Here is a 24,251-nt window from a genome sequence, read left to right on the forward strand (position 1 = left end):
GGTAGTGAGAGAGAGCTTTCAATTTTGTGTCAATGAGGGATATACATTTTTAAATATAGTGTACATCTAATCTAATTTTTTATTGTCCTATCATGATGGAAAGATCCCCAACCCTATATCCTGGACACCCACCTGAGCGACCCATACACCAAAGAGAAGTTCCTATCTGTTTTATGGACCTGCTGTGAGTATGCAGCCTAAACAGAGAAATAAATGTGGTCAGAGACCTACTTGAGCAGCATCGCCCCCTCAAGATTCTGAGCCTGCCTGGCAGGGTTGTTCCTACAAAGCCAGAGCCCCCTGATGGGAGAGCATTATATACAAGGAACCTTGACGACCTTGTACCTAGCCGGTGGGGATTCCGGTGGGGTACCCCCACTTAGGTAGTGGCAGTGCTGGCAACACTGGCTGCAGTAACCCATGGGGGGGGGTCACACTCGGACAATCAGAGAGGGGGTTTATCATTGTGGCCCTGGTGGCACAAAATAATCAATGGTCTGACTGCACAGAGATGCTTGGGAAAAATGGTTACAACGGGGGACCAGAGTGTTTGTGTCTCAGGTGAAGAGGGTGGATCTGATCTCCATCACCTAGGACATGACATAGATTAAATAGATTAATCAAATCTCACATTGTTGTCAATCTTGCATGCTTTCTCAATCAGATGTAACTGTATGTGCACCCGTAAATCAGTGCCTTTCTTGAGTTGGGCTCTGGGATGTAATAACCGTTGAGCATCTAATTTTATGGTTGATTGTGGGGGAGGGGGGTTGAGTGTGTTGGAGTATGTGAGTATGTGCGTGTGTGTTTGTCCCGCATCTGTTGTGGGGGGTGGGGATGTTGAGGGGAGTATGATAGGACCGTGGTAATTGTTTGCTAGAATAATAATTGCTTGTCAATAAATTAAATGTAATACAATGGCAATCCATGTTTGACGGTGGGGATGGTGTTCTTGGGGTCATAGGCAGCATTCCTCCTCCTCCAAACACGGCGAGTTGAGTTGATGCCAAAGAGCTCCATTTTGGTCTCATCTGACCACAACACTTTCACCCAGTTCTCCTCTGAATCATTCAGATGTTCATTGGCAAACTTCAGACGGGCCTGTATATGTGCTTTCTTGAGAAGGGGGACCTTGCGTGTGCTGCAGGATTTCAGTCCTTCACGGCGTAGTGTGTTACCAATTGTTTTCTTGGTGACTATGGTCCCAGCTGCCTTGAGATCATTGACAAGATCCTCCCGTGTAGTTCTGGGCTGATTCCTCACCGTTCTCATGATCATTGCAACTCCACGAGGTGAGATCTTGCATGGACCCCCAGGCCGAGGGATATTGACAGTTCTTTTGTGTTTGTTCCATTTGCGAATAATCACACCAACTGTTGTCACTTTCTCACCAAGCTGCTTGGCGATGGTCTTGTAGCCCATTCCACCCTTGTGTAGGTATACAATCTTGTCCCTGACATCCTTGGAAAGCTCTTTGGTCTTGGCCATGGTGGAGAGTTTGGAATCTGATTGATTGATTACTTCTGTGGACAGGTATCTTTCATACAGGTAACAAGCTGAGATTAGGAGCACTCCCTTTAAGAGTGTGCTCCTAATCTCAGCTCGTTACCTGTATAAAAGACACCTGGGAGCCAGAAATCTTTCTGATTGAGAGGGGGTCAAATACTTATTTCCCTCAATAAAATGCAAATCAATTTATAACATTTTTGACATGCGTTTTTCTGGATTTTTGTTGTTGTTATTCTGTCTCTCACTGTTCAAATAAACCTACCATTGAAATTATAGACTGATCATTTCTTTGTCAGTGGGCAAACGTACAAAATCAGCAGGGGATCAAATACTTTTTTCCCTCGCTGTAAATCCTTATAATTACATCTGCTCTGAGAGGGACAACCAGACCTGGGTTCAAATAGTATTTAAAAACCCCTAGAGGCGATGTCCACGCCCCTGCATTTATCTAATTAGCATAATAAAAAAATCCCCATAAAAATCTGTCAGTTTAAGATAGAGATATCTGGGGGTTTGCATTGGATGTGTCTCAATCCACCGCATCCGCCGAGGTCGCACTTCCGCATCTGCGGTGAGAGGTGACAGAGCTAGAGCAGTGTGTGTCAGTCCATGAGCCTACAGACTATTACGTTTTACTCTACAACCCCCACAAGAGTCTTGGGACTCGTCTGAAGTCGGTACAGCCGATCTGCCAACTTCTGTCTGTAGCGCCTGAACAGTTTGGGCTACACACTAATATGACCCCTCTGTGGAAAGGTGAGACTGTCACGAACACGTACATATTGTTTTGCTCTAGGACGCCTCACAAGACTCGTCTGAAGGACCCCCAGTTGGAGACTGTAAGGGTGCCAAAAATAAGGGGTTAAATACATGTAAAAAAAAAAAAAAAAAAAGATGTTTCCTGATCTTTCTTTTATGTCTCAGATATAGGACAGAAACTTCAGAACAAACTTCCTTTAGATTTTTTTTTGGGGGGGGACTGCTGTTCAATGTTGTGAATCTGTTATTCAATGCCTTTGTATGGGCTAATAGCAGTAAGGCCAAAAATAATTTTTCTGCAAATAATTTTTGGGATACTTCAAGGGTCTTAGTAGAACACCACCCAAAACTTCCAATCTCAGGGCGGACACTGACTTGATAATGGGGAATATACACAATGAAGCATGTGAGTGTGTGTGTGGATACAGCAGGGGGGCATCACCTGTAGTGTGTCGCAGTGATTATACAGTAGGTGTCAGAAGCAAGGTAAATAATTGTGTGGTTTTGTTGAACGTTGCATTTAGGAAGTTAATGAATTTAAAAGGTCTGCAGTCGCTGCATTACGGGCCAATCAATGACTATTATCATCCCTGAGTCAAAGGTTGCACCTCAGGGGAAATAGAACCGCTCCAGACAGCACAACACAACTGGACAGAGACAAGGTGTTATATATGGAAGTAATGAGACACAATTTGTTAATGTTAATGTCCTCTACAGGGCAAAGGGTGTACCCAGAGCCAATTAAATATATTACTTTGGATGTACCTGTACGTCAATATCCACTGTCCACACTACCATAATATTTAGAATGCATGGCCAAAACATTCTAAAATCTAAGTAGTAGCAAGTTCTAAATCCAGAACACAGAAGCACATCAATGTGATTCTGATGCATATAAATATAATTAATAGAACTGATGTCCCAATTCAAGGCAATGATGGCATAATGGGTGGGCTGGCAGCCATTTTGAGTGTACCCATGCCAGGAAGTAAAAGCAGGAAGTGTACCCTTCCATTAGTGGTGATCTGTTGAGTCAACTCAACTGATATTACAACAAATACATTCCATTGCATGAGCCATATCAGTTAGCATCATTTGAATGAACATTCTACATTACCATGGCAATCCAGCATCAGTTGATAGAACATTCCAAATTACCATGGAAATTATTGCATCACAATACCAGGCAGCCATTGTGAGTGTACCAATGAGTTTACCAGTCAAATTGCCAGAGTTTCCAAGCCCGTTCTATTCATTCTACTTCTATGTTATGATGTGCCCTGCCCAGAAAAATCTATGTGAGTTTATATAAAGAAGTTGTATTTGACATTTCTCAGGAGAACAATATGCTATTTTTGTACCTCATCATGACAACGGTAATGGCCACCATCTTTCAACACGCAGCGAGGAATCGAGGATAGAGAAATTGATGACGGTCGGGAAGGAAAGGTGTTCAACAAAAGACTGATGGGAAAATGAGATGCATTACGAGAGGGAAAAAAGTCAATACTTTTGGCCCCTTCCACATCAGTCTCAGGCATCAGCCATTGTTCTCCCAAAGGATTGCTCCGCTCTGTGTTCAAAAGAAGAATCAGAGTGCAATATCAATCCAGCACATTTAAATGTTTTCCATTTATGATTCAGTTAACAGGAAGAGTGCTTCTGATGAGATTTCTCTGTAAAAATGGATTAGGATAACACACACACACGCGCACATGGATACCACACACACTCCTCCCTATGCCCCACACCATCCTCTACTACAGGGAGGTCAAACCAGCCGCCAGCCCAGGCCTGGATCCCCGACAAATTGCACGACCCGGCACACTGCTGCTTTACCTGCTTTACCTTCAGGCTGCAAAGTGGAGAGAGGAAAGGAGTGGAGAGATGTGAGTCCCAGTGTGTGGCCCCCTATCCCCTATATAGTATAAGGGTGCAATTTGATACGCAGGTGCAGTCTCAGTGACAGGAGTTTGCCATGCTTTGCTAGGGGAATACAGACGTCTCATTTCAACTAAACCAGGTCTGGAGCAACATACTGACCCTGGCTATGACCCACCCGCCTCCCTGACAAATAATGGATGCTGCTTTGACTGCTTTCTGCTCCTCTGTGGCCATGGTTTTATTATACAATGGAACTGGACCAGAGCAGGGGCTACACTGAAACAGTTATAGACATGAAAGTAAACACAATGTCACTTAGCAGACACATATTCAAAGCGACTTACAGTACAGTGAGTGCACAGATATGATCCCTGCAGGAATTTAACCCAGGACCTTGGTGTTGCTAGCGCCATGCTTTAGCCAACTGAGCCAAACCGGACCATTATATTACATCGAGTCCTATTCAACCTGTCTATGTCCGTTTGACCCTTGCCAGGTTGTCATTGTAAATAAATACGGGGGCGTTCTTCATTGGCTTACCTGGTTAAAGAAAACATGAATTAATCATTTGTATCTCATTTGCATTAACAGTGAGATGCTTGTTAGAGGTAAAATCCAACTAACATTGATATTCACCATCCCTCGCAGCAGAAGGTGTGAGGAATGGTTGTTCATAAACAGAAGGCATTGGCAGCTAAGGCTGTGAGTGAATGACCATTTTTGATTCAACACAATCTGTTAGAATTTTTTTCAGGAGGTAAGAACACTTAACCACTGACAAACCACAGCCACTGACAACACAACTCACAACCACTAAAAATAACTGGAAGTAGAAGAGTGGGGAGATTTTCCTACCTGATAAAAACACCTATAATAAGTCTGTACTTCCTAAATCGTATCCAGCTTATGCAGCCTGGCAACAAGGGCGCATCCAATTTGTTGCGATTGTGCATTGACACACAGCTGATGAGGTCGTTAAATATACCTTATTATTTAGAAAACTATAAAATAACGTGCACAGAATTGGAAAGATATGGCAATTCTCTGGTGAGGAAAATTATAGATAAAAAAATATATATATTTGCTTTCACGTAGTATAAGCACTCGGAAGCTGACGTTAGCATTATTATCATTCTCATAGACTTAACATGGGGATTACCTAGTTAGCTTTGTGGAACAACAGATTGCAAATATCCTAATGTTATTTACATAAAACATTTCGGCACTATTTCTGTCTTTTGTCATTGATATTCTGTGTCTAACAACATTGTCATTTCAAGCACTGATCTTTGATTGGAAAGGTATACAGCCTGTATGGATAACAACCATTATGGGGTGTTCACATGCTATCGGAGTTATTGGAGGGTCGTACTTCCGACTGGGAAGTTTCACTTGAATGACCCTCCAAGTCGTAATTACAGTGGGGGAAAAAAGTATTTAGTCAGCCACCAATTGTGCAAGTTCTCCCACTTAAAAAGATGAGAGAGGCCTGTAATTTTCATCATAGGTACACGTCAACTATGACAGACAAAATGAGAAGAAAAAAAATCCAGAAAATCACATTGTAGGATTTGTAATGAATTTATTTGCAAATTATGGTGGAAAATAAGTATTTGGTCAATAACAAAAGTTTCTCAATATTTTGTTATATACCCTTTGTTGGCAATGACACAGGTCAAACGTTTTCTGTAAGTCTTCACAAGGTTTTCACACACTGTTGCTGGTATTTTGGCCCATTCCTCCATGCAGATCTCCTCTAGAGCAGTGATGTTTTGGGGCTGTCGCTGGGCAACACAGACTTTCAACTCCCTCCAAAGATTTTCTATGGGGTTGAGATCTGGAGACTGGCTAGGCCACTCCAGGACCTTGAAATGCTTCTTACGAAGCCACTCCTTCGTTGCCCGGGCGGTGTATTTGGGAACATTGTCATGCTGAAAGACCCAGCCACGTTTAATCTTCAATGCCCTTGCTGATGGAAGGAGGTTTTCACTCAAAATCTCACGATACATGGCCCCATTCATTCTTTCCTTTACACGGATCAGTCGTCCTGGTCCCTTTGCAGAAGAACAGCCCCAAAGCATGATGTTTCCACCCCCATGCTTCACAGTAGGTATGGTGTTCTTTGGATGCAACTCGGCATTCTTTGTCCTCCAAACACGACGAGTTGAGTTTTTACCAAAAAGTTCTATTTCGGTTTCATCTGACCATATGACATTCTCCCAATCCTCTTCTGGATCATCCAAATGCACTCTAGCAAACTTCAGACGGGCCTGGACATGTACTGGCTTAAGCAGGGGGACACGTCTGGCACTGCAGGATTTGAGTCCCTGGCGGCGTAGTGTGTTACTGATGGTAGGCTTTGTTACTTTGGTCCCAGCTCTCTGCAGGTCATTCACTAGGTCCCCCCGTGTGGTTCTGGGATTTTTGCTCACTGTTCTTGTGATCATTTTGACCCCACGGGGTGAGATCTTGCGTGGAGCCCCAGATCGAGGGAGATTATCAGTGGTCTTGTATGTCTTCCATTTCCTAATAATTGCTCCCACAGTTGATTTCTTCAAACCAAGCTGCTTACCTATTGCAGATTCAGTCTTCCCAGCCTGGTGCAGGTCTACAATTTTGTTTCTGGTGTCCTTTGACAGCTGTTTGGTCTTGGCCATAGTGGAGTTTGGAGTGTGACTGTTTGAGGTTGTGGACAGGTGTCTTTTATACTGATAACAAGTTCAAACAGGTGCCATTAATACAGGTAACGAGTGGAGGACAGAGGAGCCTCCTAAAGAAGAAGTTACAGGTCTGTGAGAGCCAGACATCTTGCTTGTTTGTAGGTGACCAAATACTTATTTTCCACCATAATTTGCAAATAAATTCATAAAAAATCCTACAATGTGATTTTCTGGAGAAAAAAAATCTCAATTTGATGAAAATTACAGGCCTCTCTCATCTTTTTAAGTGGGAGAACTTGCAAAATTGGTGGCTGACTAAATGCTTTTTTCCCCCACTGTACAAGTGTGAAACTCCGAGTTGCAGAGTTGACGTTTCACCATTGACCTTTTCATTTTTTACAATTACATAATTACAATTGGATAATGTAGCTAGTTTGACACCATATTGTCAATGTTAAGCAAGCTAGCTAACTTTATTATTAGCAATGCTAGCTAGCTAGTTTATCAAGCTAGGTAAAATCTTATTGGTTGAAGAATTGTTCCAACTTTAAAAGCACTTGAACACAATCATGTCGGATTTACAACTTCCCACTTCTCAACGAGCATGTGAATTTCTAGTCAGTTATACAACTGAGTGCATTCAACTGAAATGTGTCTTCCACATTTAACCCAACCCCTCTGAATCAGAGAGGTGTGGAGGGCTGCCTTAATCGACATCCACGGCGCCCGAGGAACAGAGGAACAACTGCCTTCCACAGGGGCAGAACGACAGATTTATACCTTGTCAGCTCGGGGACTCGATCCAGCAACCTTTCGGTTACTGGCCCAATGCTCCTACCCGCCAGGCTACCTGAATGCCCCACTAAGTACAGTGTAATATGCTAAGTAGCTCGGCCGCCATGTTTAGTCTATGAGAATGATAATTATGCTAACGTTGGCTTCCAAGTGCTTATACTATGTGAAAATGTTTTTCAATAATTTTCCTTAACATAGAATTAACCTTTCAAATTCTGTGCTCTTTATATAATAGTTTTTACAAATGTCATTCATATTTAACGATGGGATTACTTGTTTGTGAATGGGCCAGAAGTAGAAAGAAACTAGGTCAAATGGGCGGGGCTACATAAGGTGGACAGGCTATTGGCGCAATGCCAGCATTATGGATGTGACATTTGCACTCAAAATGACAAACCAAATGTAAAATAGAAATGTTCTTTGTGGTTGTTGTAATTCACACTCACCTCTTCTCTTCAGGTTTGAATGACATCTGGTCTCTTTTTTTCCTATGTAAATTGAGCAAACCTTCTAATTAAGTTGCAAAGTTTGTCTCGGTGTACAGTGATAGAAGAAAGAAAAACATATCCATATTTCCATAATTTCAGACAGTTTTCATTTTCATAAGATGTGACATTTCATTTCAAAGCCACCTGTGTGAGTAGGGAGAAAGGCAGCCAGAGTAGCCTAGCCTCAAATCATTGTGCTATGTTTTGGCTACCCGTATGCCCAGAGTCCCGGTCTCTCCTACTTTTTCCATTGGCTTTGATGCATTTTTCAAAAGACTGTGACACAAATGCCATGGCCCAATTCTAGCACACATAAAAAATACAATGTCTGCCCTCTCTTTCTCCTTCTCTCTTTGTCTTTGTTGAACCTGGTGCACTGTGACTGTCTTCTCCCTCCCTGCCTCCCGGTCTCATCCCTGTGAGACCTGTGTGCTCCCTGCTGACAGAATGGTGGCACTGTGAGAAGCTGTGGTATTCACTTGGCTCCAGACCTGGGTTCAAACACTATTTGAAGTCTTTCAAATACTTAGAGCATTTGCTCTAGTCTGCCTGGAGTTCCAGATGGGTTTGCACTCGTGACTATTCTGATGGTTCCATTGTGCCAGGCAAGCTGAATTAAGCCCAGATTAAGTAAATCTTTGAAATCATTCCAAATAGTATTGGAACCCAGTGAGAAGCTGTGCTGTGTTGGTTTTCACTTTGCTCTGTGTTATGGTGGAACCAGATGTTTTGCAGGTCTGTGTTTCCCACGTGAGGGGTGAACGTAAATGTGTAAACACCTCCGTGGGTTGTTCTGTAAGTGCTAACTACCAGCCCATCCTCACTGTGTGAAAATAAACAAGCATTCAGGTTCTTGTCATTTTCTATGTTGCATGTTTGTTTACTTGTTTGCATGTTTGTATAGTCTACTTGTTTGTTTCGAAAGGTTCACAGTGCTGAAATGAGTGGTGGTACACTACATGAACATCTCGACAATAATCTTGACCAACCATTTCTGTATGGACCTCGCTTTGTGCATGGAGGCCTTGTCATGCTGAAACAGGAAAGGACCTTCCCCAAAGTTGGAAGCACAGAATCGTATAGAATGTCATTGTAATCTGTAGCGTTAAGATTTCCCTTCACTGGAACTAAGGGGCCTAGCCAGAACCATGAAAAACAGCCCCAGACCATTATTCCTCCTCCACCAAAAACTTTACAATTGGCACTATGCATTGGGGCAGGTATCGTTCTCCTGGCATTCGCCAAACCCAGATTAGTCCGTCGGCCTGCCAGATGGTGAAGCGTGATTCATCCAGGGACGCAACTTTGGTTTTAGAAGTCATACATTTTTATTAAATTGTTTCCAGTCGGATAAACACTCCAAACAGCCTACCCGACCGCTCGGAGGTGTCCGCTTGGTCCTAAAGCACACCGTTGCCTTGTTTTGTATCACATTCCAATGATAAAACCGGGGGGGACAAAAAATTCAATTTCAGAATGTGGGGGAACATGTCCTTCATTTTAATTGCAGAACCATAATGGAATTACCTGCAGGTGTGACAATGGCTTTTAATAAAATCTTCACAAAGTATTAGGGAAGACTTGGGTAAGTTGAGCCTAAGGGTTAAGTTGAACCACCCTTGTTTCTAGGAAACCATACACAAAATGTATAATTTTACCAAATATTTAGAAAGAGGTCATAATTTCATGGAGTCTGTGAAGGAAGAAACCACATGGAAAAAGTGGTAGCAAGTTAGGTCCAAAAAACTGCTTTTCACCAAGTCAAATGAATTTGTGTTAGAGGTTTAATGATGCTTAACTTACCCCATCTCGCGGCTTAATTTACCCCATGCCTGGGGTAAGTTGTGCCAATGTACTTTTTTTTTGTCAATATATATTTTCAAAACCGTAATATTTACATGAAATCTGATAATTTCCAGGAATCCTGAAATATATGTAGATATCTTTGTTAGAAATAAAACTGTATTTCCCTTGACGGAGTGATGCTGAATGTAAAACATGACTAAACTTACCATTCTCTCCCCTACCTGTTTTTCGCAATATTTTTGGGGTTATTAAAAGGGACTTTAATATTAGCGTGAGAAATAACATTAGTGTCTCTCTCTCACACACACACACACTTCTCTTTATCCTCCTACCCTTTTCACTCTATACCCCCTCTCTCTGAGTGATTGTAGTATTTGTCAGCCTGGCAGGGCCCACTCCTTTGTGGCTGACTGGTATAAGTGCCCGCGGGGAGCAGCAACCAAATCTGATTGGGGATCTAAAAAAGCAATACATCTCTGTTACGCTGCGCTACGTGGCTGCTACCGTATTGATGGGTTGAATGTATTGAATGTAGGGCTCTCATTTCCATGCCCCCGAAGCATGCAGACATAAAAATAATATTTCAATAAATGGTACTCTCTGATGCGTGTAGTTTATGTGTGGTGTTGTGCTGTTATTATAGGGAGTCTGTAGGGAGTCTTTATTTATGTCTATCATTCTCCCTCTCACTCAGTTTCCAAAGGCTCCAAAACACACAGGTTGTACAACTGATGAACAACGCATTTGACACAACGGTTGCGATACAACACGTTTTGAAGAGTTTGTCTGCACAGAAATGTTTACATAACCATTGTGTGGTGTCTCTCTACAAAGTTGCCTTATTAAAATTCCCCTACATTCAACTATCAGGTCTTGACCTCCCTATTTCCTCAACACACTATTCACCCGCCTTTAAATCTCCTTCCTAAAGCCGTGGGGAACGTCAGCAATATAAATAAAGTAGAGTAGGGGGCAAATCACAGTGGTCCAGCTAGCAATCTATAATTCTCTTTGAATTCTGTATTGCAAAATCTATTTCTTCCTGCTTCACACACTTGTAAATAATAAATATCTTTCCATGGCAGAGAAACAGTGTTTCTTCCTCAATCAACCATCTGCATGACCTACGGTTTTTCAAGTGTTTGTCCCAAATGGCACCCTTTTACCTATATAGTGCACTACTTTTGACCGGAGACCTATGGGCCCTATAAAGGGAAAGGGATGGCATTTGGGACACACATATCGTATCATAGCAACAACCTCTGCATTATTCATCTTTATTATTATTATTGACATTATTATTATGTTCTTTGGAGACGAGGGGCCTTAGCGTGTGAAATATACTTCTCATTCAAACTGAAACCGGTCAATATCTACAGTATACCAGAGAAATCCCTATATGGAGTGGAGTGGAGTAAACTAAGAAATCCATGGGAAGAAAAATGACAGCAGTGAATCAGATATGCAGTTCAGCCCTAACATATGAATACACTGAATAATAACAGAGTAATATAAGTTTCCAACCAATAAGTTTCCAACCATCTTAAACAAGTGTTCGTCCTAAATGGCACCCTATTCCGGGGCACCCTATTCCATGGGCCTTGGTCAACATTAGTGCACTATATAGGGAATAGGGTGCCATTTCGGGGACACAAAGTCTTTACCTTCCAAGACAGAGAGAAAGATTATATACAGTGGGGAAACAAAGTATTTAGTCAGCCACCAATTGTGCAAGTTCTCCCACTTAAAAAGATGAGAGAGGCCTGTAATTTTCATCATAGGTACACGTCAACTATGACAGACAAATTGAGGAAAGAAAATCCAGAGAATCACATTGTAGGATTTTTCATGAATTTATTTGCAAATTATGGTGGAAAATAAGTATTTGGTCACCTACAAACAAGCAAGATTTCTGGCTCTCACAGACCTGTACCTTCTTATTTAAGAGGCTCCTCTGTCCTCCACTCATTTCCTATATTAATGCCACCTGTTTGAACTTGTTATCAGTATAAAATACACCTGTCCACAACCTCAAACAGTCACACTCCAAACTCCACTATGGCCAAGACCAAAGATCTGTCAAAGGACACCAGAAACAAAATTGTAGACCTGCACCAGGCTGGGAAGACTGAATCTGCAATAGGTAAGCAGCTTGGTTTGAAGAAATCAACTGTGGGAGCAATTAGAGGAAATGGAAGACATACAAGACCACTGATAATCTCCCTCGATCTGGGGGTGTGCCTTGTTAAAAGTTAATTCGTGGAATTTATTTCCTTCTTAATGCGTTTGAGCCAATCAGTTGTGTTGTGACAAGATAGCGTTGGTATACAGAAGATGGTCTTTTACCAAATAGGGCTAAGTCCATATTATGGCAAGAACAGCTCAAATAAGCAACGAGAAACGACAGTCCATCATTACTTTAAGACATTAAGGTCAGTCAATCCGGAAGATTTCAAGAACTTTGAACGTTTATTCAAGTGCAGTCGCAAAAACCATCAAGATCTATGATGAAACTGGCTCTCATGAGAACCGCCACAGGAAAGGAAGACCCAAAGTTATCTCTGCTGCAGAGGATAAGTTCATTAGAGTTACCAGCCTCAGAAATCGGCAATTAACTGCACTTCAGATCACAGATTTCAAGTAACAGACATCTCAACATCAACTGTTCAGAGGAGACTGCGTCAATCAGGCCTTCATGGTCGAATTGCTGCAAAGAACCACTACTAAAGGACACCAATAAGAAGAAGAGCCTTGCTTGGGCCAAGAAACACGAGCAATGGACATTAGACCGGTGGAAATCTGTCCTTTGGTCTGACGAGTCCAAATTTGAGATTATTGGTTCCAACCGCTGTGTCTTTGTGAGATGCAGAGTAGGTGGTTCCCACCATGAAGCATGGAGGAGGAGGTGTGATGGTGCATTGCTGGTGACACTGTCTGTGATTTATTTAAAATTCAATGCACACTTAACCTGCATGTCTACCACAGCATTCTTCAGCGATACACCATCCCATCTGGTTTGGGCTTAGTGGGACTATCATTTGTTTTTCAACAGGACAATGACTCAAAACACACCTCCAGGCTGAGTAAGGGCTATTTGACCAAGGAGAGTGATGGAGTGCTGCATCAGATGACCTACCCGAACTCAACCCAATTGAGATGGTTTGAGATTAGTTGGACTGCAGAGTGAAGGAAAAGCAGCCAAAAAGTGCTCAGCATATGTGGGAACTCCTTCAAGACTGTTGGAAATGCATTCCAGGTGAAGCTGGTTGAGAGAATGCCAAGAGTGTGCAAAGCTGTCATCAAGGCAAAGGGTGGCTACATTGAATAATCTAAAATATAACATATATTTTGATTTGATTTGTTTAACACTTTTTTGGTTACTACATGATTCCATATGTGTTATTTCATAGTTTTGATGTCTTCACTATTATCTACAATGTAGAAAATAGTAAAAATAAAGAAAACCCTTGAATGAGTAGCTGTGTCCAAACTTTTGACTGGTACTGTATATACACTACCGTTCAAAAGTTTGGGGTCACTTAGAAATGTCCTTGTTTTCAAAAGAAAAGCAATTGTTTTGTCCATTAAAATAACATCAAATTGATCAGAAATACAGTGTAGACATTGTTAATGTGGTAAATGGCTATTGTAGCTGGAAACGGCTGATTTTTTATGGAATATCTACATAGGCCCATTATCAGCAACCATCAGTCCTGTGTTCCAATGGCACGTTGTATTTGCTAATCCAAGTTTATCATTTAAAAAGGCTAATTGATCATTAGAAAACCTTTTTGCAATTATGATAGCACAGGTGAAAACTGTTGTGCTGATTAACCTAATTGACTGAGTGAAAAGAAGAAAGCCTGTACAGATTAAAATATTCCAAAACATGCATCCTGTTTGCAACAAGGCACTAAAGTAATACTGAAAAAAATGTGGCAAAGCAATTCACTTTTTGTCCTGAATACAAAGTGTTATGTTTGGTGCAAATCCAATACATTATTGAGTAGGGTACTAGTGTGATGAGGTGGTGATGAAGGAGTCAGGCGCAGGAGGATAAATCAAGAATAACAGGCTTTAATCCGCAAAATACAGGTTTACGCAGAAATGCGTGAAACACACTCCAGGGCACAAAACAGGCACACTGTCGGGTCCTTCTTCCTATTCTTCTTTACAAAAAAGAAACTCGAGGAGGCGGGTGAAGTGGAGGGACGTATATACCCCTGGCGCATGGACTCGTGACATATTTTTCCATAGCCACCGTTTCAGCCTGTGACAGGGGGTATATGACTCCTGGGAGGTACTGCGTCTACCCGGAGGTTTATCACGCAATCCCCCGCCCGATGAGGTGGTAATTTAGTCACCTGCGTTTTAGAGAACGCTTGCGCCAGATCGAGGTATTCAGGGGGAATGCGCACGGTGGAGGTACTGTCTGTACTTTCCACCGTGGTTGCACCAATGGAATCACCTAGACACCTACCCTGACACTCTCGCGACCACCCTGTGAGAACCCTCTGCGGCCATGAGAAGGTGGGGTTGTGGAGTGCTAGCCAAGGGATACCTAATACCACAGGGAAAGCAGGAGACTCAATAATGGAAAAAGTAACCTGCTCACAATGAGTCTCCTGGGTAATCATGGTGACTGGTGCAGTAACTTCCTTAACCAACCCAGACCCCAATGGTCGACTATCAAGTGCTCTGATGGGGCGTGGAATGGATAGGGGAATCAATGGAATGCCTATACGGTGTGTGAATGCCCTGTCCATAAAGTTCCCAGCTGCGCCTGAATCGACTAGCGCCTTAAACTGGGGAACTACCGTGTGCTCAGGAAAAGAGACTAGTATTTTACAGTGCGCAGCAGAGGGCTCTGAACGAGTGTGGGTGTTCGATACCTGGGGTGATGCGAGAGTGCCCTGCCTGCCGCCTCCAAACCCAGAAGGGGGTTGATGACAACGTGTGGTGAAATGTCCCTTCGCGCCACCGGCGCTGTCCTCCTCCGCTCTCTCGGCCGGCGGCTCCACCCAGCTCCATCGGTTCGGGATCAGAGTTGTCCGGGGTGGAAACGGGCAGACCTCCTCCAGGACGTCCTCTGTCCAAACAAATGGCCATGTCCACCAGTTGCGAGAAGGACAACATGGTGTCACGGCAGGCTAGCTCCCGTCGGACGTCCTCTCGCAGATGGCACCGGAACTGGTCGATCAGGGCCCGCTCGTTTCACCCGGACCCAGCTGCCAGAGTTCGAAACTCCAATGCGAAGTCCTGCGCAGTCCTCGTCCCCTGCGTCAGGTGGACCAGCCGCTCGCCTGCCTCTCGACCCTCGGGCGGGTGATCGAAGACCGCCTGGAAGAGGCGAGCGAACTCCCTGTAGTTCTCCACCTTCGTTCCACACCGTGTTGGCCCACTCCAGGGCTTTCCCCGAGAGGCAGGAGACGAGGGCGGACACCTTCTCCCGCTCCGATTGAACCGGCCGGATGCTGGAGAAGTAGAGCTCCAGTTGGAGGAGGAATCCTTGGCACAGCGCCGCTGTCCCGTCGAACTCCCCTGGTCAGGATATCTTGATCCCTCCGGGTGCTGGGGTGTAGGTGGCGGGATCCGGTTGTCGAGCTGGTCTCGACGGATCGGGCTCTCTCCTCTCCAGGCGTTGGACGACCTGAAGAACCCTGACCCATCGCTTCACCCAAGCTGGCTAGCATAGTTGAATGCTCCTGGACCCGTTCCACGACTCCAGGCATGTGCGTCTCTCCTGACTCCATATTCAGGTGGGTGATTCTGTGCTGAGGTGGTGATGAAGGAGTCAGGCGCAGGAAGGTAAATCACAGAATAACAGGCTTTAATCCGCAAAATACAGGTTTACGCAGAAATGCGTCAAACACATTTCAGGGCACAAAACAGGCGCACTGGAAAATACAAGGCATACGGGAAAATACACCCGTCGATACACAATACACGAGCTCCACCGAGCTTCACTAACCTCCACAAATAAACAATCACCCACAAGGACAAGGGGGCAGAGGGAACACTTATACACAGACTAATTAGGGGAATAGAACCAGGTGTGTGTGATTGACAAGACAATTGTGATGATGATTGGGGCGGCAGTGGTTAGTACTCCGGTGACGACGAACGCTCTTATCCAGAGCAACTTACAATTAGTGAGTGCATACATTTTTCATACTGGCCCTCCGTGGGAACCGAACCCACAACCCTTGCGTTGCAAGCACCATGCTCTACCAACTGAGCTACAGGAGGGCCTACCACTCTCTATGTTTCCAAGCATAGTGCTGGCTGCATCATGTTATGGGTATGATGGTAATCGTCAAGGACTGGGGAGTTTTTCAGGATAAAAAAAAAAGAAACGGAATGGAGCTAAGCACAGGCAAAATCATAGAGGAAAACCTGGTTCAGTCAGCTTTCCACCAGATGCTGGTAGATTAATTCACCTTTTAGCAGGACAATAACCTAAAACACAAGGCCAAATCTACACTCAAGTTGCTTACCAAGAAGACAGTGTATGTTCCTGAGTGGCCGAGTTACAGTTTTGACTTAAATCTACGGCAAGACCTGAAAATGGTTGTTTAGCAATGATCAACAACCAATTTGACAGAGCTTGAAGAACTTTGAAAATAATAAATGGGCAAATGTTGCACAATCCAGGTGTGGAACGCTCTTATACTTACCCAGGAAGACTCGCAGCTGTAAAGATGCTTCTACAAAGTATTGACTATTTAATTTTCTATACATTTGCTACAATTTCTAAAAACTTGCCTTTATGGGGTATTGTGTGTAGATGGGTGAGATTTTTTTAAATATTTCATCCATTTTCAATTCATGCTGTAACACAACAAAATGTGGAATAAGCCAAGGGGTATGAATACTTTCAGAAGGCACTGTACTAATGACAAAGATGGGAATTATTTTGGGTGAGGGAGAAACCACAAATATCACTGCCAGATACAGTGGGGGAAAAAAGTATTTAGTCAGCCACCAATTGTGCAAGTTCTCCCACTTAAAAAGATGAGAGAGGCCTGTAATTTTCATCTTAGGAACACGTCAACTATGACATACAAAATGAGAAAAAAAAACAGAAAATCACATTGTAGGATTTTTTATGAATTTATTTGCAAATTATGGTGGAAAATAAGTATTTGGTCAATAACAACAGTTTCTCAATACTTTGTTATATACCCTTTGTTGGCAATGACACAGGTCAAATGTTTTCTGTAAGTCTTCACAAGGTTCACACACTGTTGCTGGTATTTTGGCCCATTCCTCCATGCAGATCTCCTCTAGAGCAGTGATGTTTTGGGGCTGTCGCTGGGCAACACAGACTTTCAACTCCCTCCAAAGATTTTCTATGGGGTTGAGATCTGGAGACTGGCTAGGCCACTCCAGGACCTTGAAATGCTTCTTACGAAGCCACTCCTTCGTTGCCCGGGCGGTGTGTTTGGGATCATTGTCATGCTGAAAGACCCAGCCACGTTTCATCTTCAATGCCCTTGCTGATGGAAGGAGGTTTTCACTCAAAATCTCACGATACATGGCCCCATTCATTCTTTCCTTTACACGGATCAGTCGTCCTGGTCCCTTTGCAGAAAAACAGCCCCAAAGCATGATGTTTCCACCCCCATGCTTCACAGTAGGTATGGTGTTCTTTGGATGCAGCTCAGCATTCTTTGTCCTCCAAACACAACGAGTTGAGTTTTTACCAAAAAGTTCTATTTTGGTTTCATCTGACCATATGACATTCTCCCAATCCTCTTCTGGATCATCCAAATGCACTCTAGCAAACTTCAGACGGGCCTGGACATGTACTGGCTTAAGCAGGGGGACACGTCTGGCACTGCAGGATTTGAGTCCCTGGCGGCGTAGTGTGTTACTGATGGTAGCCTTTGTTACTTTGGTCCCAGCTCTCTGCAGGTCATTCACTAGGTCCCCCCGTGTGGTTCTGGGATTTTTGCTCACTGTTCTTGTGATCATTTTGACCCCACGGGGTGAGATCTTGCGTGGAGCCCCAGATCGAGGGAGATTATCAGTGGTCTTGTATGTCTTCCATTTCCTAATAATTGCTCCCACTGTTGATTTCTTCAAACCAAGCTGCTTACCTATTGCAGATTCAGTCTTCCCAGCCTGGTGCAGGTCTACAATTTTGTTTCTGGTGTCCTTTGACAGCTCTTTGGTCTTGGCCATAGTGGAGTTTGGAGTATGACTGTTTGAGGTTGTGGACAGGTGTCTTTTATACTGATAACAAGTTAAAAACAGGTGCCATTAATACAGGTAATGAGTGGAGGACAGAGGAGCCTCCTAAAGAAGAAGTTACAGGTCTGTGAGAGCCAGAAATCTTGCTTGTTTGTAGGTGACCAAATACTTATTTTCCACCATAATTTGCAAATAAATTTATTAAAAATCCTACAAATGTGATTTTCTGGATTTTTTTCCCTCAATTTGTCTGTCATAGTTGACGTGTACCTATGATGAAAATTACAGGCCTCTCTCATCTTTTTAAGTGGGAGAACTTGCACAATTGGTGGCTGACTAAATACTTTTTTTCCCCCACTGTATGTACAGTGCCAGTCAAAGGTTTATACACACCTACTCATTCAAGGGTTTTTATTTTATTTTACTATTTTCTACATTGTAGAATAATAGTGAAAACATCAAAACTATGAAATAACACATGGAATCATGTAGTAACCAAGAAAAGTGTTAAACAAATCGAAATATATATATTTGAGATTCTTCAAAGTAGCCACCCTTTGCCTTGATGACAGCTTTGCACACTCTTGGCATTCTCTCAACCAGCTGCATTTCAATTAACAGGTGTGCCTTGTTAAAAGTTAATTTGTGGAATTTATTTCACAAAGCCAGTCAGTTGTGTTGTGACAAGATAGGGGTGGTATACAGAAGATAGCACTATTTGGTAAAAGTCCATATTATTGCAAGAACAGCTCAAATAAGGGGGTGTATATGATTGCCATAGCCTCAGGGACATCCCATGACCATTAATAAGTATGTATTGTACATTGTATATAACATTGTATATAACTTACAAGTAATACATAGTGTAACCATCATCCATGTACATTTAGTTGTTTATTTATTAGCAATTTTCTCTTTTTAGAATCGTATTTTTATTTTAAATCGACCGTAGATTACACAACAGCAGTAGTGTTGTACCTGTATACATGATTATATATATATATATATATATATATATATATATATATATATATATATATATATATATATATATATATATATATATATATATATATATATATATATATATATACACACACACTATTATTAACCTCATTGCATTTTACTGTATTTACTGAAATGCTGTACCACTACTGCTTTGGCAAGATCTACTAATTGTATTTCATGCCAATAAAGCAATCTGAATTTGACTGACAGAGAGAGAGACACAGAGAGAGAGAGACACACAGAGAGAGAGAGACACAAAGAGAGAGAGAGACCGAGAGAGACAGAGAGGAGAAAGAGGGAGAGAGAAGGTGAGAAAGAAAGAGAGCAGAGTGGAAGACCAGCTCAGCAGCTCCCCAACAGCCATTAGTCATCATTTGGCCCCGGACGCGCAACAGGGCCCTTGCGTCTGAAGGTACAAACTAAAATTGATTGGGCTGGCCTGCATGGGCTAATTGAAAGAAATTGTCTGTCTGTTTGCTTTCCACAGTGTTTGAGAAGGTTCTGAGGTGGCTGGGGAGTCAGTCGAGTGGAAGTAGAGAAGGGTTGGTTTTAAAGCTGAAGGTTTTAGCCACCAGCACACAGCTGAGCTCTGCAGCTACTGGATGGACAGGATTAAGGTTAGTTCTAACAGGGTTAGGGTCAGTGTCATTTCAATTCAGTCAATTCAAGGAATTAAAACTCAACTCATGAATTGAGTTGAAAAATGAACATTTCGTTTTTCTAGGTGGACTCGCTTTTCAATTCATGAATAGAATTTCAATGCACTTCCTGAATTGACTGGAGCCGAGTGGAAACAAAATCGAGCCCCCACCAAATTATTACCTGGCTGGCCATTACAGATAATTACTAGATTCACCTCAGTTGATGACACAGCCCAAATAAACACCAATCCAACTGTCAAAAATACTGTGACAGGTTGTGACCTTACTTTATATACACTTTCCTACCTTTGTCAGAGCTGGAACAGTATCCTACCTCTCCTCGCCAGCCTCCTTCCTTCTACTATAAATTGCCACAATCTTGCAAAAACCCAGAGGAAAATGTGAGAGGGGAATGCAATGAATGAAAAATAAATAAAATCTATTTGAGACTGGCAGAAGCTCCTGTTTTTAAAATAATAAGATGTAGCTGTTCTGAGTTCTAACCGTCATTGTCTCAACCCCAGTATTCTGTGGCCTCTATGGCAACTGAGCCTCGTCATGATGAAGGAAGACAGTTGACAGCACAGCCAGGTTGACTCCACCATCCGCTATAGCCACAAAACTTAACTCAGAGAGGAAGAGACAGAGAGAACGGGGGGGGGGGGGGGGGGGGCGAGAGGGAGCGAGAGAAAACGAGCGTGAGAAAGGGAAGAGTGCTCAGCTCCTCACTGTAGACCAGCCGGCTCGCCTGCTCAGAGATCCTGTTGCAAGTAGTGAGACTTGTTGAATTGTTGACTTTCTATTCAGACTCCGAGAGGACAAGTCACACTGGGGAAATAGTGCACTACATAGGGAGCCATTTGGAACGCAGACTGGGTCTCAGACAGGTAGAAGATGTTGTGGATGGCAGGCAGCATTCATACTGTGTCAACAACAGTATTTATGTCCTTAACTCCTCATCACAACTGGACTCATCTGGGACTCAGCTAGGGGTGATTATTATTAGAGTACCCAGGGAGTTGACCTGCTCCTCAGAGAGAGAGGGGAGAGAAGAGAGAGGGGGGAGAGAGACATGGAAAGGGAGAAAGATGAGAGGGAGAGAGAGAGTGGAGCAAGAGGGAAAGAGGCTAGCAAGAACAGCCTGCCAGTGTGGTTAGAAGTGCTGCCATCCTGCCTAGCTGTCACCAATTTGTTCCTAGCCATGGGGGACATCCAGGGGATGGCGAGGTGATGGCAACTAAAAGTCCTCCTCAGCCCAGATAATGAGCCTTGAGTGTGTGTGTGCCTGTCTGTGTGCATGTACGTGCCTGTGTTCAAGCTGCTTGAGCCATATACCTGTACATTTCCCTGAGACTGTGACTGATAACTGTCTGGCACTTCATATTTCTCTACTGTAACTGGACAGAGATTTTTTTAATTATACAACTCTGAAAACACTATAAATTATTTAGCTTTCTGACCAAAAAAATTATAACCCAGGTCTAGCGTGGGTCCAAGACAGGCCTGTACAATAGTGGTTATTGGGGGATACAGAGTCAGACAGGGCTGGTAGTTTCCCTTTTCCCTGACCTATGAAACCTTAAAATGGGAAGCAAGAGAGTGAGAAGCTCCTGTAGACCTGACCTGATAGAACAGGGGCTATAACCAAACGTTTTAGGGTTGAGCAGAAAGAAAATTATGAAACCAAATGTGAAAACATTTTTTGTGCAGACAAACTCATCAACATTATCTGTTGTATCACAACTGTTGTGCATGTTCAAGCTGAATATGTACGGGGCCATTGAGATTAATTAAATAAATCTAGTATATATATTTTTTATTTTTATGAAGATATTTAGGGCATTTTCAAGAGAAATGTTTCCTTTTAAACAAGCTGCTGCTCTGGAGGCTATTTGAACAGTCTTGGTTAAATGAATTAGGTTTTAATAAATGCTGTTCGCTGTGTAGAGACGCAGTAAAGCTCTTTATAGTACAATCATAGCATCCATAAAGGATGGAAACAGAATGATTTGTAGTTCAGGACCGCCACTGTGTGGCACTTGGTGGTATTTGACTGTGTGTACATGCTTTCCTTTAAGAGCAGCCATAGATAATGCAGATTATAATCATGGCTGTATCCTTGACAAAAAAAAATGTATTACACATTTTATATAAACTATATAAAACGTTTGTCCTTTAGCAGACCCGTTTATCCAGAGCTACTTACAGTCAGAATAAACCCACATAGAAATAATAACAGTCCCTTTTAATAGTTAAATACAACTCCACACATTTCCAAAAAATATTTCACACATAATTATGATATGGAAGGATACAAACATCCCTGTAAATCCTTACTTCATACAGAGCTAATCGGACAAGAACTTGCATTGGACACTAAATTATTGCTTAGCTAATTACAACTAGTCTGGAATCCAAACTGGTATGCTCTGTTTCACCAGAGTTAACGTAGCATATGTGTTTCCAGGCTAAATGACAAGGGGGAGAGTTAAGAAGGTAACCTGAATATTTCTGCTGATTCATTCACCTAGCACTAAGAACAGAAGAGAACATGGCTACTCAGCTAACAGCAAGACCCGCCAGTGGAGGTGAGTGATCAGCTTTTTTACAAACCTTCCCCGTAGAGAACCTTCACAGCACAAAGAGATGCTGACTGACCGACCTGCATCCACAACTCCTATTCCTAAAAAACATTATTTAGAACATTCCTTAGAACCTTCAGAACTTCAAGGTAGGGTTTAGATTCTAGTATCATTCAGAAAGTCCCTGATGATCAAACTTCGTCCAGTGCCACTGGTTCCATATGATTGTAAATAAATATATCTAAGACAGATGGCCCTTGTGTTGTCTTTTTTTGGTCATGAATGGATGAATTTCAACTCAAGTTATATCACTATAAAATCAATGATAAACCTGTAACAGTGAATTCATTATTTTCTTTCAATAATTCAGACAGATGCTTTACTTACTTCTGTAACAAAAAGGAAGCAGAAGCTAAGGTAAACACAATTGCCTCAAAACACAAGGGCAACTGCAGAGAATCTTAAAACATGCATATTGAGGATATTGAGTTTGTAAAGGCAAATGGATATGGATATTTACAGCAGTGGAGGCTCCTCAGAGGAGGAAGGGGAGGACCATCCTTAGTGAATTTAATAAAAATAGTGAAACAAAGTTAAACTTTTTAGATAAAACTATACTAAATATATTCACATCACCAAATAATTGATTAAAACAATGTTTTGCAATGGTATACAGTAGCCTCAGCTGCACTCTGTAGGGTAGCATCATGGTGTAGCCAGAGGACAGCTATCTTCTGTCCTCCTCTGGGTACATTGACTTCAATACAAAACCTAGGAGGCTCATGGTTCTCATCCCCTTTCACAGACTTACACAGTGATTATGACAACTTCCGGAGGATGTCCTCCAACCTATCAGAGCTCTTGCAGCATGAACTGACATGTTGTCCACCCAATCAAAGGATCAGAGAATAAATCTAATACTGAAAGCACAAGCTATAGCTAGCTAGCACTGCAGTGCATAAAATGTGGTGAGTAGCTGACTCGAAGAGAGAGAAAGATAATAGTTGAACAGTTTTGAACAAATTCATTTCTTCAAAAATGAAGGAGAAGCAAGAGAGAGCGAGCTGGCTAGCTATATTTGGTTGTATTATTTGAAACTTCACTTAGCTAGCTGAATGCAGCTAGCTAGTTTAGCCTACTCAAACAGAAAGGGATAATATGTTAGCTAGCTGGCTATGGCTATCCAACACTGGAACTCTTCAAAGTCAAGGTAAGCTTTTGCTGCCAGTGTAACTGCTAAACTGCTTTCTGACTGTACTGCTTGATTGTAGCTAGCGGGTTTATTACAGCGTTAGTTCTAGTAGCTATGTTGACTATGAGGTGACAACGATGTAGGCTGTGTGTAGTGGTCAGCGGTCATGATATGAAGGTGTTGTGCACTGAAGTCCAGAAGTGAAGGGAAAAAGTGAGAGGAGGAGAACGCATAGATAGTTGCGAGAAGGACTTATACACAGTGCATTCGGAAAGTATTCAGACCCCTTGACTTTTTTCACATGTTACGTTACAGCCTTATTCTAAAATGGATGAAGAAAAAAAAATTACAAAGCGAAAACAGGTTTTTAGAATGTATTTACATAAGTATCCAGACCCTTTACTATGAGACTCGAAATTGCGCTCAAGTGCATCCTAATTCCATCGATCATCCTTGAGATGTTTCTACAACTTGATTGGAGTCCACCTGTGGTAATTTCAATTGATTGGACATGATTTGGAAAGGCACACACACCTGTGTATGTATATATATATATATATATATATATATATATAGTCCCACATTTGACAGTGCATGTCAGAGGAAAAACCAAGCCTTGAGGTCAAAGAATTGTCCGTAGAGCTCTGAGACAGGATTGAGTCGAGGCACAGATCTGGGGAAGGGTACATTTACATTTACATTTTAGTCATTTAGCAGACGCTCTTATCCAG

This window comes from Coregonus lavaretus (genome assembly GCF_964263955.1).
Source record: "Coregonus lavaretus genome assembly, chromosome: 8".
NCBI classification, from domain to species: domain Eukaryota; kingdom Metazoa; phylum Chordata; class Actinopteri; order Salmoniformes; family Salmonidae; genus Coregonus; species Coregonus lavaretus.